General features: G+C 43.4%; 1 protein-coding gene across 1 annotated transcript in view; it reads right to left on the bottom strand.

Moving 5' to 3' along the window:
- Nucleotides 1-21,924, bottom strand: part of ATG7 (autophagy related 7) — a 1,524,945-nt gene that overhangs the window by 1,386,254 nt on the left and 116,767 nt on the right. The window lies entirely within an intron of this gene.

Raw genomic sequence — 21,924 nt, 5'->3', positions numbered from 1 at the left:
TCTCGCTGACCATATCCCACAGCGTATGTGAATATCATCACAGGAGGTAACTGGCATTTACTGAACGGAGGACAAGGCTGGCTCAGGAGAAAATCCTATTCCAGAATGCCTCATACTCTTTTTTTTAATTAAAAGTTAATTGGCAGTTAATATTGCAATAAAATACATGTCTAGCTTGATCTCAAGATTGTACACCACTTCACATTGCATCCCTGAGGGCCATGCCACATCTGTTAAATTAGGTGTATCACAATAACAGTGAAAAAACAGCAGTAAAACAAAGCAGTATCTTTCACATCTAAAGTATCACTAAACATATTCATTGCCTTTTTTCTAATACATGCTAAACCGCCAACGAGTCCCTGAGGCCATACAGACTTATCCGTGGGTCTAGGACTATACCTCTTATAGGCCTGCCAGCCTCCCAATATCATGGTATGTTTGTGTGGGCCTCCACGGGATTGGTATACCGTCATCTCTAGTACCATACAGTTGTCTACTTCCAGAGCCCAATTTTTAAGTGTTGAAGAGTGTTCATCCCTCTATTATTTTGTTATATCCCATTTAGTGACTAGAAGGCATATGCGCAGGAGGGAGGCTTTATATATGTTGGTTATAGAAATTGGTCATTATATATAAGAGAATGATTTTGTGGTCTGGGTCTAGAATGCACCCCAATACATTTCCAAGGGTGAACGACACACCCTTCCAGAAGTGCTGCAGAGCCAAGCATGACGATGTGAAGGAAATCCCTAGTACAGTTTCTACACCTGAGACAGCTGTGAGACATGATCTTTCCAAAGTGCCAGAGTTTAAGGGGGATGATATAGATCCTGTGGAGGAATCAAAGCTGAAATTAGTCTAAATTGGGCAGTAATAGCCACTTCTGTAACAGCCATCCTAGCCTTCCACCATTCTTCATCTGCAATTTCACCCACATCTCTCTCCCAGGCCGATAGGAGCAAGTCGAAGGTATTAAGTCTATTAAACACCAATGAAAGGCACATAGACAAAGTGTTTTTCTGGCCCACAGCTCCCATTAGAAGCTTGGCCTCAAGCAGATTAGAGTCAGGGAGATCAGTCACATCTTTAATATAAATGTGAAGGGCATGAAGGATCTGCTAATACCTGAACAATTGCTGTTTGTGATTATCTTAGGATTCCCTACTAAGGTATGAGGCCATGTGAGCCTATCATATGACATCTTCTAACTTGGACATCCCAATCTTATCCCACCCTTGGAAGTCTCCTCCTGCGGTAACCTCACGGAGCATAGCTCTCACCCACAGTAAAGTTTCTTCAGCCAAATTATTGTGCCAGCCTAAGGGCCTGATTTATAGTTTGGCGGATTAGTTACTCTGTCACAAACATGACAGATATCCAGTTTGTTGTATTACAACTGCATTATATCCAATGGCATGTGTAATGCGGCGGACAGGATGTCCCTTCAAGTTTATGGCAGAGTAACCTCTCTGCCGAACTCTAAATCAGGCCCTAAATCGCCAAAGGTTTTCCACCAAATCTGTAGTACTCATTTTATCATTGGGGGAATCTTACCCCCATTTAGATAGTTAAAAAAATTGACATTTGCCATTACCCATCTTTCAGTGGTGAAGGCAGGGTCAGAAGGGGTGGGGGCCAAAGAGCCAGTCGTTTGGTAATATCAGGTGTGCTGCTCTGTAATATGCGTGCACATCTGCCGATCTCAATGTCACCATCAAATGGTGATTTATATCACACAGTCATTGTTATTCTTACAGCCTTGCAATCCCAGTAGGGATTCATGAACAGTGACACAATATGCTTAAAAAATGTGTGGGATCTTGATTGAGTAGTTTTGGAGCTGAAAGAAGAGACCGTGCAGAATAACTATTGAAAATATGTCTGCTCTGCCCATGTGGGACATGGTTAGCAAGGACCAAAAAGAGAGGTCTCTGTCCAGTCTTGATAGCTGGTCAAGTATGTTACGCTCCCATGCCGTCTTCCTCTCGGCCAATGTGCACTCCCAGATATCTGACCCTCCACTGAGATGGTGACCCACAGCATATACTCTGATAAGTAGATCACAGATTTAGTAGTGTTAATTTTTAGGATGGCAAATTCACACAAAAATGTAGGATCTGAAGAACCTTAGTGCCGAACTCCTATAGATCCCAAAGTTATAAAGGTACATAAGCAACTCACCTTTATTTGAAGCCCTTCAATAGGGTGTCCATTTAGAGTCCCTCAGCAACAGACTCAATAGCTACTGCAAAAAAGTAGGGGAGAGAGGAGGTGCCACATTGGTTGGGGAAGGTATCAGAAACCTTCCCTCACCAAACTGTCTAATTCTGGCTCTGTGATGGGTGATATTGCATTTGGGACTTGGGTCTGGTAAGCATTGAAGTTGTGATTCCAATATGAGCAGGGCAGACTCTTGCTGTGTGAAATCCTTTAAGAATATTTTGTTGCGTCCATCACCCTCGTGTGGCTAATGCTTCTGTTGCATATGTGCACATTAAAGGCTTCCCAGAGCGTTAATCTGGGAGTGAGTGGAACCAGTATTGTGTGTGAAGATCCTCTTCCGTTTCCTCTGTAATGGAAGCTCTAAATGAGTTATCCATAAGCTGCCAAGCAAATTCCCGCCACCCAATCGTATTGCTATCCCCTGTACCTGCCCCTTTGCAGCGCCAATATTTCAATGACTTCTCCTATATCTACCTTACGGGTCAACAACTAGTCTAGTCTCTAGTATATATTATGGGGATTTGATTAAAAGTTATAGAAGCTACACAGCTGGTAGAATTGTTGCCAAGTGTCACATAGACCCATCACAGTTATGAATTGGGCCAGGGGTGTGGGTCCTTTCGGCATACTTCCCCAAGGTGCTGATCTGTAACCTGTTCAATAAGCCACTCCATTAAAATCTGTCCACAAGCATGTCCTGCAGTATCTCAGAGTTACCCAGATAGCATCCCTGGGGGTCATGCCACATTTGAGAAACTATTATGGAGTAGCATAGCAACTCAGTGTGATCCACTTGATCTTGGTGAAGCCTCAATGAAAGACTATAGTGTACAATTATCTAGAAAGGAAGAGGCACTGGAGGAGAAGTATGTCTGCCTTATATCGCTAAGCAGTTTTAAAAACAGCACTTCAACTGAGTTTATTCGGAAGGTCACTGACACTTCAGGAAACAGTGTTAAAGGGATCAGTCTGACACTCATTAAATGTATTTGCCACTACCTATCAAGTGAAATTGGTTCAGGAGGTTATGTGCGTAGTGCAACACGTTTTATGATGGCCACACAGCCCCAAGCATAAAAGGAAAAACACAGTGTTGTCACTTTTGAACAGTAACATGAATGTCTCCAACCACCACACCCCTCCCAACCTATACTTCGGAACATGAAGCTATTGAAGGGCTTGGTCACTCCAAGGATTTATGAACCCATAATTCCCCAAAACGTCCCCAGTAGCAAAAATGAGTCATTACCACTCACAAAGTGTGGGTCCTCAGTGCCAAAGTGCATACAGAAGCCGTGCCTTACAGCATCGTCTCTGTACCAGAGTCCTAAGTTGCTGTATTCCCATTGCAAATAAAGCGAAATCTCTTGTTAACCCTGTGCCATTGCTCATCCCCTTCCCTCCCGGGTATAAATCAGAAACAAACATCTCCCTCTCACCAACCTCTCCACCTCTCGGTGGACTTAAACCATCTGATATTCAAAGAGGGATAGTCACAGAGCCCAGACCAGACTCATAGGTCATGTAAGTACTGACCATGTCAGCCCTGACCAGTGTACACTCCCAGATGTCTGAAGCCCTTCGCTGAGATACGCAGAGTGAAGGCCCTCCGCATAGCCTCCAGTTTTGCTCTTATTGGGTAGACCAGGGATTTAATTGTATTAAACTTAAGGCATGTTGTCTTCAGACCTATGGTATTAGGCCCAAGAGTGGGTATGGATACAATCAGTCTAGGGAATCTTTGCTGGCAGCCAAATTGTCAGCTGTGTCTTACTCCAAACCACAGCTCGGGCCCCATTCCCTCCCAGCGTCATCTATTTTAATGCACAAGCAGTCTCACTGTCATAGTTTCTTGGGATTCAGTTTGACCATCACAGAACTGGCCAATGGTTGTTGGCAGAAACGTCCATCTCCCTTCAGTATCTTCTGCTCAGTCCCCTAGTCCCATGCTGCCGGTCACGCTTTTGCTGTGTCAAAATCTTTTTTTTTTAAATTGGCTTGCCAGAGTACCATCAATATGGCAGAGTATAAAATGTGGCAGCCCAGTTGCATGGTTCTCATCTTTTTTTTGACCCCATCAAAAGATTTGCTGAGCTGCTGGGCCAACCAAGTGTAATCTAGGAGGATCCGAATGTTACTATTCTCGTAGGGTGTTGACCTGTTTCAGGGCTTCTTGCAGCAGGATGTCATGATCTCTAGGATTCAAAATCCTATCAATAATCGGCTGTGGGAAGGTGCGGGGTATAGCATAAGGACTTGATGTGTCTTCTCCACTACAAAACATGAAGAGAAATCCTGCGCTAGCACCCTGAGGCAGGCAGGCAGGAAGCCCTAGGTACCCATGGGGCCTCCTCTAAATCCAGGCCCCCACTCAATTCATCAGCAAAGTCCAGAAGCCCCACCTGCAGTAAAAGACAGGGCCTTCCTTCTCAACGCTCGACTGTCATCCACTTTTGGCTACACTGCCTGCCATACAGTGTCACATGGTAGGGCAAGATCCCAGGCCTCGGAGCCATCAGATCCACAGCGTTGCTATCAGTGTTTCTGATTGGGTTACTGGGAATCCTGCACTGCCATCTTAGATATTGGCATTCTTATCACTGAGAGGTAGTATTTTGATGGATTTAGCAGGCTCAGATAGATCATTACACTTTATGTATGTGGCTGCTGATTCATGCCCACAATACATTTTGATTTCCTCAGGAGGCATAGGAGGGAATTAGTTTGGGTTGAGTTTACTTGTTAATGCCTGGACCACCAATCGTTCAGGTGTTGGGTGTTACATAAGGAAGAGAAGATCACCAGTGGCAGGACTGTTACTTCTGGCAACCCGTCTGTTGACCCAAAACCAGGCTTAGCCCAAGTACCTACCAGTGTGTACGTGAGGGCTTCATTAAAATAAGTCTACCCAGGTTGAAGGACTTCCATCAGCACATTAGTCTTTACTTCAACATATGGAATTTGCAAGTGCGAAACTTCAGTAGCCTACTTGAAGCTGATTCCTCTTTGAAGGAACTCTCTTTGAAGGAGCCAAAGGCAGTGTTCAGCCCAGCATCCGGGCAAGTGTCTAACCCACTGGTGTCCTGAAGGTCCATAAAACGACTGACCTCATCATAATAATGGGGTGCATCATCCCCATCATCTTCATCACTATCACCCTGATTGGAGACCTCCTCGGATACTTGGGGCCCAAAGGCAAGCTAGAGGGAGCTGGTAAGGTGCCAAACATGTGCAACATAACCTCCTTGAAGGCCTCTGCTTGTTGCAGCATTTCTACCAGTCCAGGGAATTCGGATGGCATGGAATAAGCTGAGGAATCAAATCGTTGACAAGGGACTGGTAGCAAGATTGGAAAGTACCTTAACAACCACATATCTTCTCCTGAAGTGAGTGGCGTGTAGCAAAAGAGTCACTCTTGGACTTCTTATGTTTCTTTTTCAATCTGGAGTCACCTGACAACTTGGACTGGGAGGGCAACCTTTTGCGAGAACAGGTTTAAATCCTCAACTTCGACCGGGACATACGCTTCAATGGTGTTTGGTGATGTAGATATTGGCTTTCCAGTTCAGATTACCTTGGGTTTCATCCAAGAGCAGTCCTTTTAAAATGTGGAGTTGAGTGAAGACGTTAGCACCAGACATATTCCTGGTAGGGATCTGTCACAGACATCTGTTTGTCAAGTCCAAAGAAGGGTAAACCTGGTAGTCTTCCAAGGGCCCATACTCCCATGCACACAGACAAAAATATGGACGAAAAAGTTCTGGGAGTGAGCACTGGATCTGCGTATGCAAGCACGGAAAGAAAGGAACTAACCTCAGTGCACAGTGGTGGCACGTGTATATAGCCACCACTCCAGGGTGGAGTAAAGCTGATGAAGAGCCACACAACGCCACCTACCAGCACTCTGGAGCAATGCTGAGCTCACAAGGTGAGCAATCTGTTGTAAAAAGCTTACATCAGTTATTAGCGTTTAAAGTTGTTTGGTCTGGACATGAAAAAAGTAAATTATTGAGCACGACCGTTGGAAAGGCATTTTTTATTTGCCTATACCTTCTATGCTGTTGGAGGTATTTGCATGAAAGCTGACAGGTGTTAATCATGTTTAGCTACTTGGGATTTTAATATTTGTACAGATTTGCCGGTGCACAGTTTAAATAGTAGGGGTTAAAATTGTTTATTTGCTAATAGCTTTGGCATTCCAGTACAAATCTACATGACATTCAGCAGTCATTTAGCATGTCAGTCTTCTATCGGCATGGAAAATGTTGTGCTGATCCATGAAGAGGGATAAAGTTTAAAGGAAAGTCAAAAAAGATTTCAAGTGCTTATAAAGTTACAAATTGGAAGGAAATTCTATCAAGCTGCTAACTTGTAAAGCCCAGTATATTATTCATGCAGCTCCAACAAGAGGAAGAAAAGTTAAATGCAGGGTTAAAAAAACACTTATTTGCCGATACCCCTGAAGCAGCTTTACAGATCTGCAGGCACAGTGTTTTGTTTAATTTTGAATTTCATACCAATCCATTGGGGAATGGGGGAAGGACACGTTATATATATATGGAAAATGTCACTTACCCACTGTACAGCATAACACTCTGTTCATGGCATGAAGTGCTGCAGATTCACATGCTATGCATAGCCCTTCTGACATCTAGTGTAGGGCTCAGAGTGTTACGAGTTGTTTTTCTTCGAAGAAGTCCTTTCGGAGTCACAGGATCTAGAGACTCCTCCTCTCGGCTACAGTGTGCATGGGCATCAACTCCATTGTAAGATTGTTTTCCCGCAGAGGTGAAGAAAGGAGTGATAGAGTGTAAGAATACAAAGAGATGTCCATGCAAATGTAAATGTATCTACATATGTACAAATGTTAAAACTCGAACAACTACAGGCTTCCGGGGATGAGGGAGGGTGCAAGTGAATCTGCAGCACTACATGCCATGAACAGATGTACACTGGGTAAGTGACATTTTCCATTCGATGGCATGTGTAGCTGCAGCTACACATGCTATGCATAGTCTACATAGCAGTTAGTCCTCCCAGAAAAGCGGTGGCTAGGCTGCAGGAGTTGAAGTTGTTTGAAATAGTGTTCTTAAGACGGCTTGGCCTACAGTGGCTTGTTGCTGGGAAAAAACATCAACACAATATTGTTTTGTAAATGTATGAGGAGTTGACCATTTGGCTGCTTTACATATATCAACCATTGGTATGTTCCCTAAGAATGCCATTGACGCACCTTTCTTTCTTGTAGAATGTGCTCTAGGTGTAATCAAAAGTTGTCTTTTTGCTTTGATGTAGCCTGTTTGTACGCATCTAAAAATCCATCTTGCTAAACCTTGTTTTGATATAGGATTGCCTTTACGTGGTTGTTGGAAAGCAACAAAAAGTTTTCTTGTTTTCCTAAAATTTTTGGTTGTATCTATATAGTACATAAGAGCTCTTTTGAGATCTAGGTTATGAAGATCTCTTTCTGCCACAGAGTATGGCTGTGGAAAGAAAACTGGCAAATACACTGTTTGGTTTATGTGAAAAGTAGATAATACCTTTGGTAGAAATTTTGGATTAGTTCTAAGTACAACTTTATGTTTGTGTACTTGGAAAAAAGATTCCTCAAGAGTGAAGGCTTGTATTTTACTAACTCTTCTTAATGAAGTAATAGCTACAAGGAAAGCGACCTTCCATGTTAAGTATTCTATTTCACAAGAGTGCATGGGTTCAAAAGGTGGTCCCATAAGTCTGGTAAGTACGATATTTAAATTTCACGATGGAACAGGGGGTGTTCTAGGTGGAATAATGCATTTTAGTCCTTCCATGAAGGCTTTAATGACAGGAATTCTGAACAGAGAAGTATGCTGGATCGTCTGTAAGAATGCAGATTCAGCAGTGAGGTGTATTTTGATGGATGAGAAAGCCAAATTTGACTTTTGCAAATTAAGTAAATAACATACAATATCTTGTATGGATGCTGTAAGAAGGTCAGTGTTTTTAGATTGACAGTAATATACAAATCTTTTCCACTCATTTGCGTAGCATTGTCTAGTAGTAGTTTTACGTGCTTGTTTAATTACTTCCATACATTCTGGTGTAAGCTTTAGGTAACCAAATTCCATGACTTCCGGAGCCAAATCGCTAGATTGAGTGAATTGGGGTTTGGATTCCTGATTTGACCTTTGTTCTGTGTTAACAGATCTGGTCTGTTTGGGAGTTTGGATGTGGTACTACAGACAGATTTAGAAGTGTTGTGTACCAATGCTGTCGTTCCCATGTTGGTGCTATGAGTATCATGGTTAGTGACGTTTGACGTAGTTTGCTGACCAGAAAGGGAAGGTGTGAGCGAGGGGGAAAAGCATAAGCAAATATCCCTGACCAAATGATCCATAAAGCACTGCCCTTGGATAGGGGATGTGGGTGTCTGGATGCGAAGTTTTGGCATTTTGCGTTTTCGCTTGTTGAGAATAGATCTATGGCCTGGTGTTCCCTACTTTTGAAAGTACTTTTGAAGTACTTGGGAGTGAATCTCCCATTTGTGTGTTTGTTGGTGATTTCTGCTTAGGAGATCTGCCAGCTGATTGTCTATCCCTGGAAAATATTGTGCTAGCAAATTAATTTGATTGTGAATTGGCCATTTCCAAGTGATTTGGGCTAGAAGGGACAGTTGAGATGAATGTGTCCCGCCCTGTTTGTTGAGGTAATACTTGGTTGTCATGTTGACTGTTTTTATGAGAACATTCTTCTGTTTCAGAAGAGGTTGAAACGCTTTTAGGGCAAGAAACACAGCAAATAATTCTAAGTGGTTTATGTATAGCTGTTTCTGTTTGACATCCCATTGCCCTTGAATGGTCTGATTGTTTAGGTGAGCTCCCCAACCGATCATTGGTGTGTCTGTTGTGATTATGGTCTGAGGCACAGGGTCTTTAAATGACTGCCCCTTCATTAGACTGCTGCAATTCCACCACTGAAGGTGTCGAGACGGAGCCACTCACCTTAATTGCAGGATTTCTGTAGGGGCGATGGTATGGCCCTGACCTCCTGGAACATCTCTCAGCACTTCTTGGTGGACACAGAAACCTCTGCAGGTGTCCCAAAAGGAAAGGGGGAGTGGAAGAGAAAGAGACAAAATATTGCCACGTCGTGCCGGTCCAGCCAGGCACCCTGTATCTTCGAGGGGGCAGGTCGTTGTTGGCAAGAGTGATAGTAGAGTTAGTGCACTCAACTTCCTTGAAAATGAATCTCTCTTTCTGATATGGGCACGGGAGCGGTAGAAGAACACCGGGATGCTCCAGCACTTTTCTTGGATAATAATAACTGTTGGCACAATTACTAACACTGCATTACCAAAAACCCAAACTGAGTACCATAATAATAAGTACTGCAACACTAGGACTGGCTTCCCAGAGATTCACTGTTGCACACTACAATTAGAACTTTGGTTGCACTTATCATACACAAGAAAGACAAACAAGGGCATTAATTATATCATGTATAACTTTCCTGCATGCATAGGCTTAAACTAAAAGGAACAAAAACAATCCAAGAAATACAAATGTCCACTCTGGGTATAAACAGTTAGGGTGGCACAGTTTGGTTTGGTTTCACTGTGTGTGTGAAAAACCCTTCAAAAGCAAATTCCTCAAACCTGAAACACAGGTATGAATGACACAATTTAAATCCAAGAGTTATGCTATTAGAGAAAGAAAGGTCACGTAAATGCTCTTTTAAAATTGCACTGTCACTTTTTGTAGTACTTGAGCTCAAGTAGATTTCCTGAAGTACATTTAAGCAAGTAACTACAATAATAATGTAGAATGTTCAGAAATCCATTTGTCTCTTCAAGATAAGCACTCTGCCCAAATACGAGGTCTGAAATACACCAGCTGTTCTAGGAAAGCACGGCACTCAAAGAACAAACTCCCTGGAGAATACTAGTCACTTAGCTGCAGTCCTTTTCGGCGTGCTGGAGGAATGCCTGGTGTCAGCTGGTACAGGAACGAAGAAAAGAATTGCCTCAAAAGTCCTGAATACAAGGATGACAGCAGGGGCTGGACTGCCAAATCAGATGCTGAGATCAGGAAGCAAAACTAAGCCAAGCAGGGAGGCATGCTTCACTCTGCAATTTATAGCCAATCAGGAAAGCAGTTGAGTTTCCACATGTGGAGGAGTCACCACACCCACTTAGAAGCACATGTCTACACCACACCCAATTAGAAGCACATGTCTACACCAGCTCACATTAGCAAACAAGCATTTGGCAAAACAAACATTGATAAAACCAATTGTGTAACACAGCACATTATGTTTACTTGGAAACATAAAGGTTTAACCAAGAACAGAGATATGATTTAACCCTAATCCCTGGGGATGCTGACAGATAACGCAGGAGGCACCTTGGGGATTCCTGACAGTCCTCCCCACCAAGAACCCTCTCAAAGGGCGGGGCTTAGAAGGGTGCAGGAGATAGAATTTTTTAGTAAGACGTGGAGCATGAACTGTGGACATGGGTTCCCAGGAATTGTCCTCAGGTCCATAGCCTTTTCAAGCCAATAAATAGTGTAGAACACCACGGACACGCCAGGAGTCAAGAATTTTGGCCACTTCAAATTTCCATTGCCCGTTTTCTTTTACCAGGGGAGGTGGTGGAGCATCACGGGTATCAGGGGAATAGGGACGGAATAACGACACATGAAACACGGGGTTCTGGCAATGTCAGTTCTACTACAACAGGATTGATTATTTTTGTAATAGGAAAGGGGCCTAGAAATCAGGGGTCTAATTTTCTGGATCCTGCAAGATGGAGATTTTTTTATGAGAGTCACACCTGATCTCCTATCTGATAAGAGAGATCAGGTCTCCTCCTTTTGTCAGCTTGTTTCTTTTACTTGAGCTTGGTAGAGTTTTAAATGGTGTTGTACTTGCTTTTTAATCTCCTGTAACTCTTTATGTTGTTTCTGTACTGATGGGACTCTTGTGGATGTTTGGGACCCAGTTATAGGTAGCATTCTTGGGTGTAGACCAAACAAACAGTAAAATGGGGCTACTCATGTAGCCATGTGGACACTGTTGTTATATACAAATTCAACAAGAGGTGAAGCCTTATCCCACGCAGTAGACCTTGTGTCAATGTAACAACTCAGGATTTGCTCCAGCGATTGGTTGGCATATTCCGTCTGCCCATCCGTTTGTGGATGATATGCAGAGGACAAGCGGAGGTCCATACCGACAGAGGAACAGAAGCTACGCCAAAACCGTGATATAAATTGGGGGCCATGATCAGAAACAATTGTGGTGGGCAACCCATGAAGCCGTACAACGTGTTGGACAAACAAATCAGAGAGCTTTGAAGCCGCAGGGAGGTTTTTTAATGGAACAAAATGAGCCATTTTAGTTAGGTAATCTACAACCACCCATATGACAGTGTGTCCATTGGAAGCTGGGCGATAGGAAATAAAATCCATACTTATGGTATGCCATGGGGCCACCAGAATTGGCATAGGAAGTAACAATTCTGTGGCTGGAGTATGTGGGGTTTTAGCCCGAACACAAGTGGAACAAGTCTGGACGTAGCTTTTGACATCCTGCACAAGTGTGGGCCACCAAAACCATCTTTGACAGAGATCTAACATATTTTTCTCACCCGGTTGACCTGCGAGGACAGAATCACGTCCCCACTGTAACCCTGTATCATGTAATTCATTGGTAGGGACGTACAACAGATCAGCATGGTATAGTAAACCCTCTTTTTCATACACATCAGTTGAACAGGGAACCTTGTGTAGGGCTACCCGTATGTTCTCAAGGAACTCTTGGGAAGTGCACACAGCCACGGTTTTTATGGGGATATAATGCTTTTGACCTGTTCTAGCGCAACATCAGAGGAGAAACTCATCCTAGACAACGTGTCTGCATTTTGTTGTGTAGTACCGGTGATTACGAAGTCAAACTCATTAAAGAATAGAAGTCAGCTTATTTGACGAGGTCTCAGGGCCTTGGTTGCTTGAAAAAACTGTGAATTACGATGATCTGTGTAAATAGTTACGGTGTGTCTAGCTCTTAGTAGGTGGTGACGCCATTCCTGGAAGGTGATCTTGATGGCCAGAAGTTACCGCTCCGCCACTGTATAATTTTGCTCTGCGGGTAGTAATTTCTTTGAGAAGTAAGCTACTGGGTGGAAATGCCCAGACTCTGTATCTCGTTGGGACAAGACACCATCCACTGCCATTTGGGAAGCGTCTGCTTGCACGAAAAATGGCTGAGCTGGGTCGGGATGATGGAGAATGGGTGCTTCAGTGAATGTGTTTTTAAGAGGTTGGAAGGCTTTCTCAGCTTCTGCATCCCAGAGGAACTTAACCCCCTTTCGTAGGAGACGAGTTATGGGAGATACCACGGTAGAAAAGTGGGGTATAAATCTCTGATAAAAATTTGCGAAGCCCAAAAACTGTTGCACTTCCGTGATGGATCTTGGGGCTACCCAATCCAGGATGGCCTGTACCTTGGACCTATCCATGAAAATTCCATCAGGAGTGATCCCAGGAATTCTACAGTTGTAGCGTGAAAAACAAATTTTTCCAGCTTGGCGAAGAGATGATGCTCATGAAGCCATTGTAAAACCACTCTTACATGCCCTATGTGTTCCTCAGTGGAAGACGAATAGATCAAAATGTCGTCTATGTATTACACTACAGATATCCAATAATTCCTGCAGCACTTCATTGATGAAAAATTTAAACGCTGCAGGAGAGTTACACAACCCGAAGGGCATCACTGTGTACTCGAAGAGTACGAATTTAGTTTGGAACGCCGTCTTCCACTCACCCCCTTCATCACTCGGATCAAGTGGTAGGCACCCGGAGGTTGAGTTTAGTATAAATGGGCAACTGACGTACCTGATCTAAAAGTACCGGAATCAACGGAAGAGGATACTGATTTTTTATTGTCACTTTGTTCCCTGCGCGATAATCTATACAGGCGCGCAACTCGTGATTCTTCTTGGGCTCAAAGAACAAAGACGACGATACTGGTGGCGTTGAATGATGAATGAAACCCTTAGCCAATAGATCATCTAGGTAGTCTCGCAGGTATTGATTCTCATGCTCAGAAAGAGCATACTCCCTAATACATGGTAGCATTGCCCCTGGAATCAAGTCTATATGACAATCGCAGCTGGGTGGCCTTCTGTTTATTAAAGGTCTTTATACGGTGCAGGAAAGGCCGGTGTGTCGTCCGGCTTGATAGCAGTACTATGTGTGGATCCACAATGCAAGGGTGTCACTAGTAATGGTTTGTCTTGGTAACAGGAGTGCCAGCAATGTTTAGAGTCTAATGTCACTGTCCTTGCTGCCCAGTCAATTTTGGGATTGTGTAACTGAAGCTAGGGTATCCCCAAAATGTCTCCAAATACTGGGGTATCTATGAGGTCAAAATGAATTTGTTCTGTATGGTTGTTTGCACAAAGCATGGACAAGGGTGTTGTTTGATAAACGATTAGCCCGGAGGACAATTCTGAGCCATCCACGGCTCTGACTGGTTCAGGGACGTCTTTTCTGACAGTCGTAATTTTTAGGGTTATAGCCAAACCCAAGTATAAAAAGTTTCCAGTAGCCCCAGAGTCAAGCAATATATGAATTGCCTTACGAACCTGAGGGGACAACACTAAGGTCACAATAAGAGTTAGAGGTCGAGGTACTGGACTGGTGGTATTAGCCAGAAGATGCAAGACCATATTGAAAGACGCGCTCGATAAAATGGTCTCAGAAGTTATTGAGTCAGTTAGTTTTTCCGCCTGGTCAGGAAGAGAGAATTCAGGCCCTGTTACCACTCTGATGCCTTTCTTTAGAGTAGTAGGCTTGTTAGGACATTCCCGAGCAAAATGCCCTGTCTTACCGCAGTATAAACACAGTTTCAGTTTGTTCCTACGTTCTTTTTCTTCCTTAGATAGTGGGCCCGCACACTGCCAATTTGCATGGGCTCAGGTGTATCATGAGTGGGAATGGTGGACTCCTTTTTCTCAGTTTTGAGCAGCATTAAGCTTGTGTCACCCCGGAATTTTTCTCCCTTACGTTCACTCAAGCGGTGATCCAATCGTACTAAGAGGTCAATGAACTCGGAACACTCCGTAGGAGGTTCCACATTTTGGGATAGAACATCCTTTAGATCGTTCCGAAGGCCACAACAGAAGAGGGAGGTCCTCTTCTCCTCGGGCCACTCAGTCTCTGCCACCAACCAATTGAAAGAGGTGGTATAGGGCAGTAGATCCTTGTTTCCCTGGGGCAAATTCAGCAACTCATTGTCACTGGCTTGCACGAAGAGGTGTTTGCCGAACAGTTTCCGCAAGGCTTTCTTGAACCGGTTGAAATCATACAGTATAGGGTAATTGCGCTCCACCAGTACAATAGACCAATTTGCTACATTGCCTCCCAAACAGGAGATAATAAAAGCTACCTTTGCAGCATCGTTGAGGAATGCAGCTGCCCGACACAAAACCTGTAGCTGGCACTGGTTAATTAAAGTTTTGAACTTGGTACTATCTCCCAAAAACATTTCTGGAGGAGCTAAGGGCACAGGGGTTGGAGTTGTGACCATTACCTGCATGGGTAGTGTGGTGGAAGTCGCTGGGCCTGAATCGGGTCTAGGAACATGATTAGACGGGTCAAACTGAGGGGCCTCTAGTACTGGAGATCTTTGTTTTAGTTTGACTCCTCCCCAGGGTGTGTCTTGTGGTTTATACCTCTGTAGTTCAGTGTGAAACACCAGGTTCTCTTGCTTTAAGGAAAGAACTTCCTTCTATAATCCCGCTAGGGCCCTAGTTAAATCTAATAAAGATGGAGCATCCTGATCAGCTGGTAAAGCCTGTGCTAAACCTTTGAAAGTACCCATTGAGGAATCCATCGCCCAGGCAGCCCTGTATGTTGTGGCTTGGCTCTATGTTGAGACAGGGCCACTCACCTGAAAAGCAGGATGTCTGCAGGAGCGATGGTATGTCCTGACCTCCTGGAACACCTCTCGGCACTTCCTGGTGGACACAGAAACCCCGGCAGGTGTACCAAAAAGAAAGGGGGAGTGGAAGAGTAAGACAAAAGACTGCCATGTCTTGCCGTTCCAACCAGGTACCCTGTATCTTCGAGGGGGCAGGTTGTTGTTGACAGAGTGATAGTAGAGTTAGTGCACTCAACTTCCTTGAAACTCTCTTTCTGATATGGGCACGGGAGCGGTAGAAGAACACCGGGATGCTCCAGCACTTTTCTTGGATAATAATAACTGTTGGCACAATTACTAACACTGCATTACCAAAAACCCAAACTGAGTATCATAACAATACGTACTGCGACACTAGGGCTGGCTTCACAGAGATTCACTGTTGCACACTACAATTAGAACTGTGGTTGGACTTATCATGCACAAGAAAGACAAACAAGGGCATTAATTATATCATGTGTAACTTTCCTACATGCATAGGGTTACACTAAAAGGAACAAAAACAATCCAAGAAATACAAATGTCCACTCTGGGGGGGGGGGGGGGGGGGGGGTGGTGTGTGTGTGTGTGTGTGTGTGTGTGTGTGTGTGTGTGTGTGTGTGTGTGTGTGTGTGTGTGTGTGTGTGTGTGTGTGTGTGTGTGTGTGTGTGTGTGTGTGTGTGTGTGTGTGTGTGTGTGTGTCAACACAGGCATGAATGACAATTTAAATCCAAGAGTTGTGCTATTAGAGAAAGAAAAGTTACGTAAATGCTCTTTTAAGATTGCACTGTCACTTATTGTAGTACTTGAGCTCAAGCAGATTTCCTGAAGCACATTTAGGCAAGTAAGTACAATAATAATGTAGAATGTTCAGAAATGCATTTGTCTCTTCAAGATAAGCACTCTGCCAAAATACAAGGTCTGAAATACACCAGCTGTTCTAGGAAAGTGCGGCGCTCAAAGAACAAACTCCCTGGAGAATACTAATCACTTAGCAGCAGTTTTTTCCGGAGTGCTGGTGGAATGCATGGTGTCAGCTGGTACAGGATCAAAGAAAAGAATTGCCTCAAAAACCCTGAATACGAGGATGACAGCAGGGGCTGGACTGCCAAATCAGATGCTGAGATCGGGAAGCAAAACAAAGCCAAGCAGGGAGGCATGCAGTTGAGTTTCCACATGTGGATAAGTCACCACACCCAATTAGAAGCACATGTCTACACCAGCTCACATTAGCAAACAAGCATTGATAAAACCAATTGTGTAACACAGCACATTATGTTTACTTAGAAACATGAAGGTTTAACCAAGAACAGAGATATGATTTAACCCTAATCCCTGGGGATGCTGACAGATAACGCATAAGGCATCTGGGGATTCCTGACAGAAGGGACATAGGTGTTTGGCGGTCCATCAACACTAGATCCTGAAGTTGACTGTGTGCCTGTGACCATTGTTGTGAGAGACACTGTCGTAAGGGCCTCATGGTTAGTCTTGCATGTGGGACTATAGCTATGCAAGATGCCATCATTCCTAGAATCTTCATGATCAATCTCACAGTGTATTGTTGATTTGGCTGTATGAGTGGTATGAGATTTCGGAAAGCTTGTATCCTTTGTATATTTGGATAAGCTAGGGCTAGTTGAGTATTTAGGATAGCACCTAGGTATGATTGTACCTGTGCTGGTTGAAGGTGTGACTTTTGGTAATTTAGAGTGAACCTTAGGGTGTGCAAGGTTTCTATCATGTAATGAGTGTGTTGTTGGCATAGTGTAAAATTGCTTGATTTTATTAGCCAATCGTCTAGATATGGAAATACATGAATGTGTGGTCTTCTTAAATAGGCTGCTACTACTGCTAGACACTTTGTGAATACTCTTGGAGCTGCTGTTATGCCAAATGGCAACACCTTGAATTGGTAGTGTTTTCCTGCTATGACAAACCTGAGGTATTTTTTGAGAGCTGGATTGACGGGTATGTGGAGATACTCATCTTTGAGATCTAAAGCAGTCATGTAATCTTGTTTTTGTAGTAGTGGAATAACATCTTGCAGAGTTACCATGTGAAAATGCTCTGACAGGATGTATAGATTGAGGGGCCTGAGGTCCAAGATGGGCCTGAGGGTGCCGTCTTTTTTGGGAATCAGGAAGTGAGTATACTCCTGTTCCTTGTTGAGAATGCGGAACCAATTCTATTTGTTGTTTTAATAGTAGAGATTGTACCTCTTGTTGTAACAGAACAGTGAGTTCTGAGGACAATTTGTTATATCGTGGTGTAATGTTTGGAGGGGTGGAGATTAATTCTAGGAAATAGCCATTGCGGATAATTGATAATACCCAATTGTCTCTGGTTATATTTTGCCAATGAGAGTGGAATTGCCTAGTCTATTTAGAGGTTTGGAATTTACCTTTGTTCCTGAAATATTGCCCTCTATAGGATCCTCTAAACCCACCTCTTTGATATTGGGGTTGTTGTCCCTGCTTTGTTTGGGAGGTGGAAGCATCTTGAGGATTGTGGCGTAAAACCTCCTCTAAACTGTGGTCTGTAAAAGGAGCCTTTATATGGGGTGGTGTATAAAGCGCCCATTGCTTTCGCAGTATCTGAGTCCTTCCTCAGTTTCTCAATAGTGGTGTCTACTTTTGGGCCAAAGGGGTGCTTCTAGTCAAAAGGCATATTAAGTACTGCCTGTTGAATTTCTGGTTTAAAACCAGAGGAGCGCAGCTATGCATGTCTTCTAATTGGGATGGCAGTATTTACACTCCTTGCAGCTGTATCAGAAGCATTCAGGGCAAATCTTATTTGATTATTGTTGATAGCTTGTCCCTCTTCCACCACTTGTTGCGCTCTTTAATGATGATCCTTTGGGAGATGCTGTATAACTTGCATTTCATCCCAATGGACCCTGTCATACCTGGCTAGAAGTGCCTGATAACTTGTAATTCTCCACTGATTTGCTGCTTGTGTTGCAACCCTTTTCCCAGCTGCATCAAATTTTCTACTCTCCTTATCAGGAGGAGGTGCATCTCCTGATAACTGGCTGTTTGCCCTTCTTCTTGCCGCACTGACTACTAGAGTCTGGAGGGACCTGATGAGTGATGTAATCTGGGTCAGTAGGGGCAGGCTTATACTTTTTTATCAATTCTATCCTAGCTTTGACCGGTTCATTAAAAATTTGGTCTGCATGTTTAACCATTCCTGTTAACATTGGGAGACACTGGTACCTGGAATGAGTAGAAGACAGTGTATTAAATAAATTCTTCTTCTAATGGCTCAGAATGCATGGTTACTCCATGGTAAGCTGCTGCCCTAGATATTACTTGGATATATGCAGTGGTGTCTTCTGGAGGAGAAGGTTTTGATGGATAAATGTCTGAATCATTGTTCAGGATGTAATCAGGGCCATAGAGGTCCCATAGGTCAGCTGTATCGCCATGTGAGTATAAAGAATGTGTTGGAGAAGGCAGTGGTGGTGGGCTATTCTGAGTTGAGGAAGAGAGCTGTGGAGATTGAGGAGGAGAAGTATGGAGAGGTAATGGCTTCACCTTTTGTTTTTGCACCTTTGCTGGTGGTTGCACAGAGTCCGATTCCTCTTGGAAAGGCAGATTTCTTTTAGTTTTTAAAGGAGGTGCAGGGATGATTCTTCCTGTCTCCTCATGAATGTGGATTCTGGACTGTCTCTCATCCATAACCTGTAATATTGGTTCAATCTCAGGCTCATCTTCAGGAGTCTTCCATGATTGGCTTTGCTATCTGTTTACATTTTTTGGAAAGTCTTTGTTCCTCTGTATATGAGGATTTTTTCATCTCCGAGGTGTGTATCTTTTTCAGTCCCGAAAAAGTAGTCAGCTGTCTTGGCTCCGAAGCCGATTGTCGAATTTTCGACTGAGGAATGGGGTCTTTTACTGGATTCTGAAGTGGTGCTCTTAACTGATTTTCTCGACTCTCAGGTGGACGTAGGAGTGGCATTTTTCAGCGCCGACCCAGAAGGACAGTCGCCAGCAGTCTTTTTTCGGGCTGAACCATGGCCTTCTGCAAGTGGTGTACCCAAGGCCTTTGAATATTTTTTCTGCAGGGGTGCAGGGGCAGACGTACTCACATGCTGGCCAGCTGTGATGGGTCTGTCATCTTCTGATTCCTGTTCGGAGACTGTGTCTCGGATGGAGACTGCTGTCTGCACCTGCTCTTTCTCCATGATGTCGATATGGTCACTGCTTTTTGATGCCATTTCGAGTCTTTGGGCTCTGCGATCTCACAGGGTCTTCTCTGATCGAAATGATCGACAGGCCTCACAATCTTCCTCCCGATGGTCTGGAGAAAGGCACAAATTACAAACCAAGTGTTGGTCTGTATAGGGGTACTTCGTGTGGCACTGAGGGTAGAATCGGAATAGAGTCCGATCCATCAGGCTTTCCACGTGGTAGGCCCGAATTGGGCACACGCATCCCGAAGGGCAAAATGACGGTTCTGACAGTACTACTGGTTCGATGCTAGATGGGAAATGCAATCAAAACAATACCGACAAATAAGATTTCTTGGAGCAAGAGGAAACACGTCTGAACCAGACAGCAGAAAGAAAACAATCTAACAATGGAGTCGATGCCCATGTGCACTGTAGCCGAGAGGAGGAGTCACTCGACCCCGTGACTCCGAAAAGACTTCTTCGAAGAAAAACAACTTGTAACATTCCGAGCCCAACACTAGATGTCGGAAGAGCTATGCATAGCATGTGTATCTGCAGCTACACATGCCATCGAACACATATATATATATATATATATATATATATATATATATATATATATACACACATATATATATATATATATATATATATATATATGGAAAATGTCACTTACCCAGTGTACATCTGTTCGTGGCATTAGTCGCTGCAGATTCACATGCTGTGCACATCCCGCCATCTGGTGTTGGGCTCGGAGTGTTACAAGTTGTTTTTCTTCAAAGAAGTATTTTCGAGTCACGAGACCGAGGGACTCCTCCCATTTCGGCTCCATTGCGCATGGGTGTCGACTCCATCTTAGATTGTTTTCCCCCCGCAGAGGGTGAGGTAGGAGTTGTGTATGCTAGCAATAGTGCCCATGCAATGGAGTAATGTACATAATGTAGTTTAAAGTAATATATTTTCAAATTTACAAATTTACAAATGTTCAAGATCAACTTCTTAACGGCTACAGGCTTCCGGGGAGGCGGGTGGGCGCATGTGAATCTGCAGCGACTAATGCCACGAACAGATGTACACTGGGTAAGTGACATTTTCCGTTCAATGGCATGTGTAGCTGCAGATACACATGCTGTGCATAGACTAGTAAGCAGTTATCTCCCCAAAAGCGGTGGTTCAGCCTGTAGGAGTTGAAGTTGTTTGAAACAATGTTCGTAGTACTGCTTGACCTACTGTAGCTTGTTGTGCCGTTAACACATCTACAGAGTAGTGTTTGGTAAATGTATGAGGCGTAGACCATGTAGCTGCCTTACATATTTCGGTCATTGGAATGTTTCCTAGAAAGGCCATGGTAGCACCTTTCTTTCTGGTTGTGTGTTTTTGGTGTAATAGGCAGTTCTCTCTTTGCTTTAAGATAGCAGGTTTGAATACACTTAACTATCCATCTAGCAATGCCTTGTTTAGAAATTGGATTACCTGTATGAGGTTTTTGGAAAGCAACAAATAATTGTTTTGTTTTTCGAATTAGTTTTGTTCTGTCAATGTAGTACATTAACGCTCTTTTGATGTCTAATGTATGTAGTGCTCTTTGAGCTACAGAGTCTGGCTGTGGGAAGAACACTGGTAATTCTACTGTTTGATTCAAGTGGAACGGTGATATAACTTTTGGTAAAACTTTTGGATTTGTCCGTAGAACTACTTTATGCTTGTGTATTTGAATAAATGGTTCTTGTATGGTAAATGCTTGAATTTCACTCACTCTTCTTAGAGATGTGATGGCAATTAAAAAGGCAACTTTCCATGTTAAGTATTGCATTTCCCAAGAGTGCATGGGCTTAAAAGGTGGACCCATGAGTCGTGTTAAGACAATGTTGAGGTTCCATGAAGGAACTGGTGGTGTTCTTGGTGGTATAATTCTCTTTAGTCCTTCCATAAACGCTTTTATGACTGGTATCCTAAATAGTGAGGTTGAGTGCGTAATTTGCAGGTAAGCTGAAATTGCGGTAAGATGTATCTTTATGGAAGAGAAAGCTAGCTTTGACTTTTGCAAATGTAGTAAGTAACTTACAATGTCTTTGGCAGATGCGTTTAAGGGTTGAATTTGATTATTATGGCAGTAATAAACAAATCTTTTCCACTTATTTGCATAGCAATGTCTAGTGGTAGGTTTTCTAGTTTGTCTTATGACCTCCATACATTCCTGTGTAAGGTCTAAGTGTCCGAATTCTAGGACTTCAGGAGCCAAATTGCTAGATTCAGTGATGCTGGACTTGGATGTCTGATCTGTTGTTTGTGTTGTGTTAACAGATCTGGTCTGTTTGGTAGTTTGACATGAGGCACTAAAGAGGTCTAGTAGTGTTGTGTACCAATGTTGTCTTGCCCATGTTGGCGCTATCAGTATGAGTTTGAGTTTGTTTTGACTCAATTTGTTTACCAGATATGGAAGGAGTGGGAGAGGGGGAAAAGCGTAAGCAAATATCCCTGACCAGCTCATCCATAACACATTGCCCTGAGACTGATCTTGTGGGTACCTGGATGCGAAGTTTTGGCATTTTGCGTTTTCCTTTGTTGCAAATAGA

This window comes from Pleurodeles waltl, chromosome 9 (genome assembly GCF_031143425.1).
Source record: "Pleurodeles waltl isolate 20211129_DDA chromosome 9, aPleWal1.hap1.20221129, whole genome shotgun sequence".
Classification (NCBI taxonomy): Eukaryota; Metazoa; Chordata; class Amphibia; order Caudata; family Salamandridae; genus Pleurodeles; species Pleurodeles waltl.
This window is presented reverse-complemented; position numbering and strand designations above follow the sequence as displayed.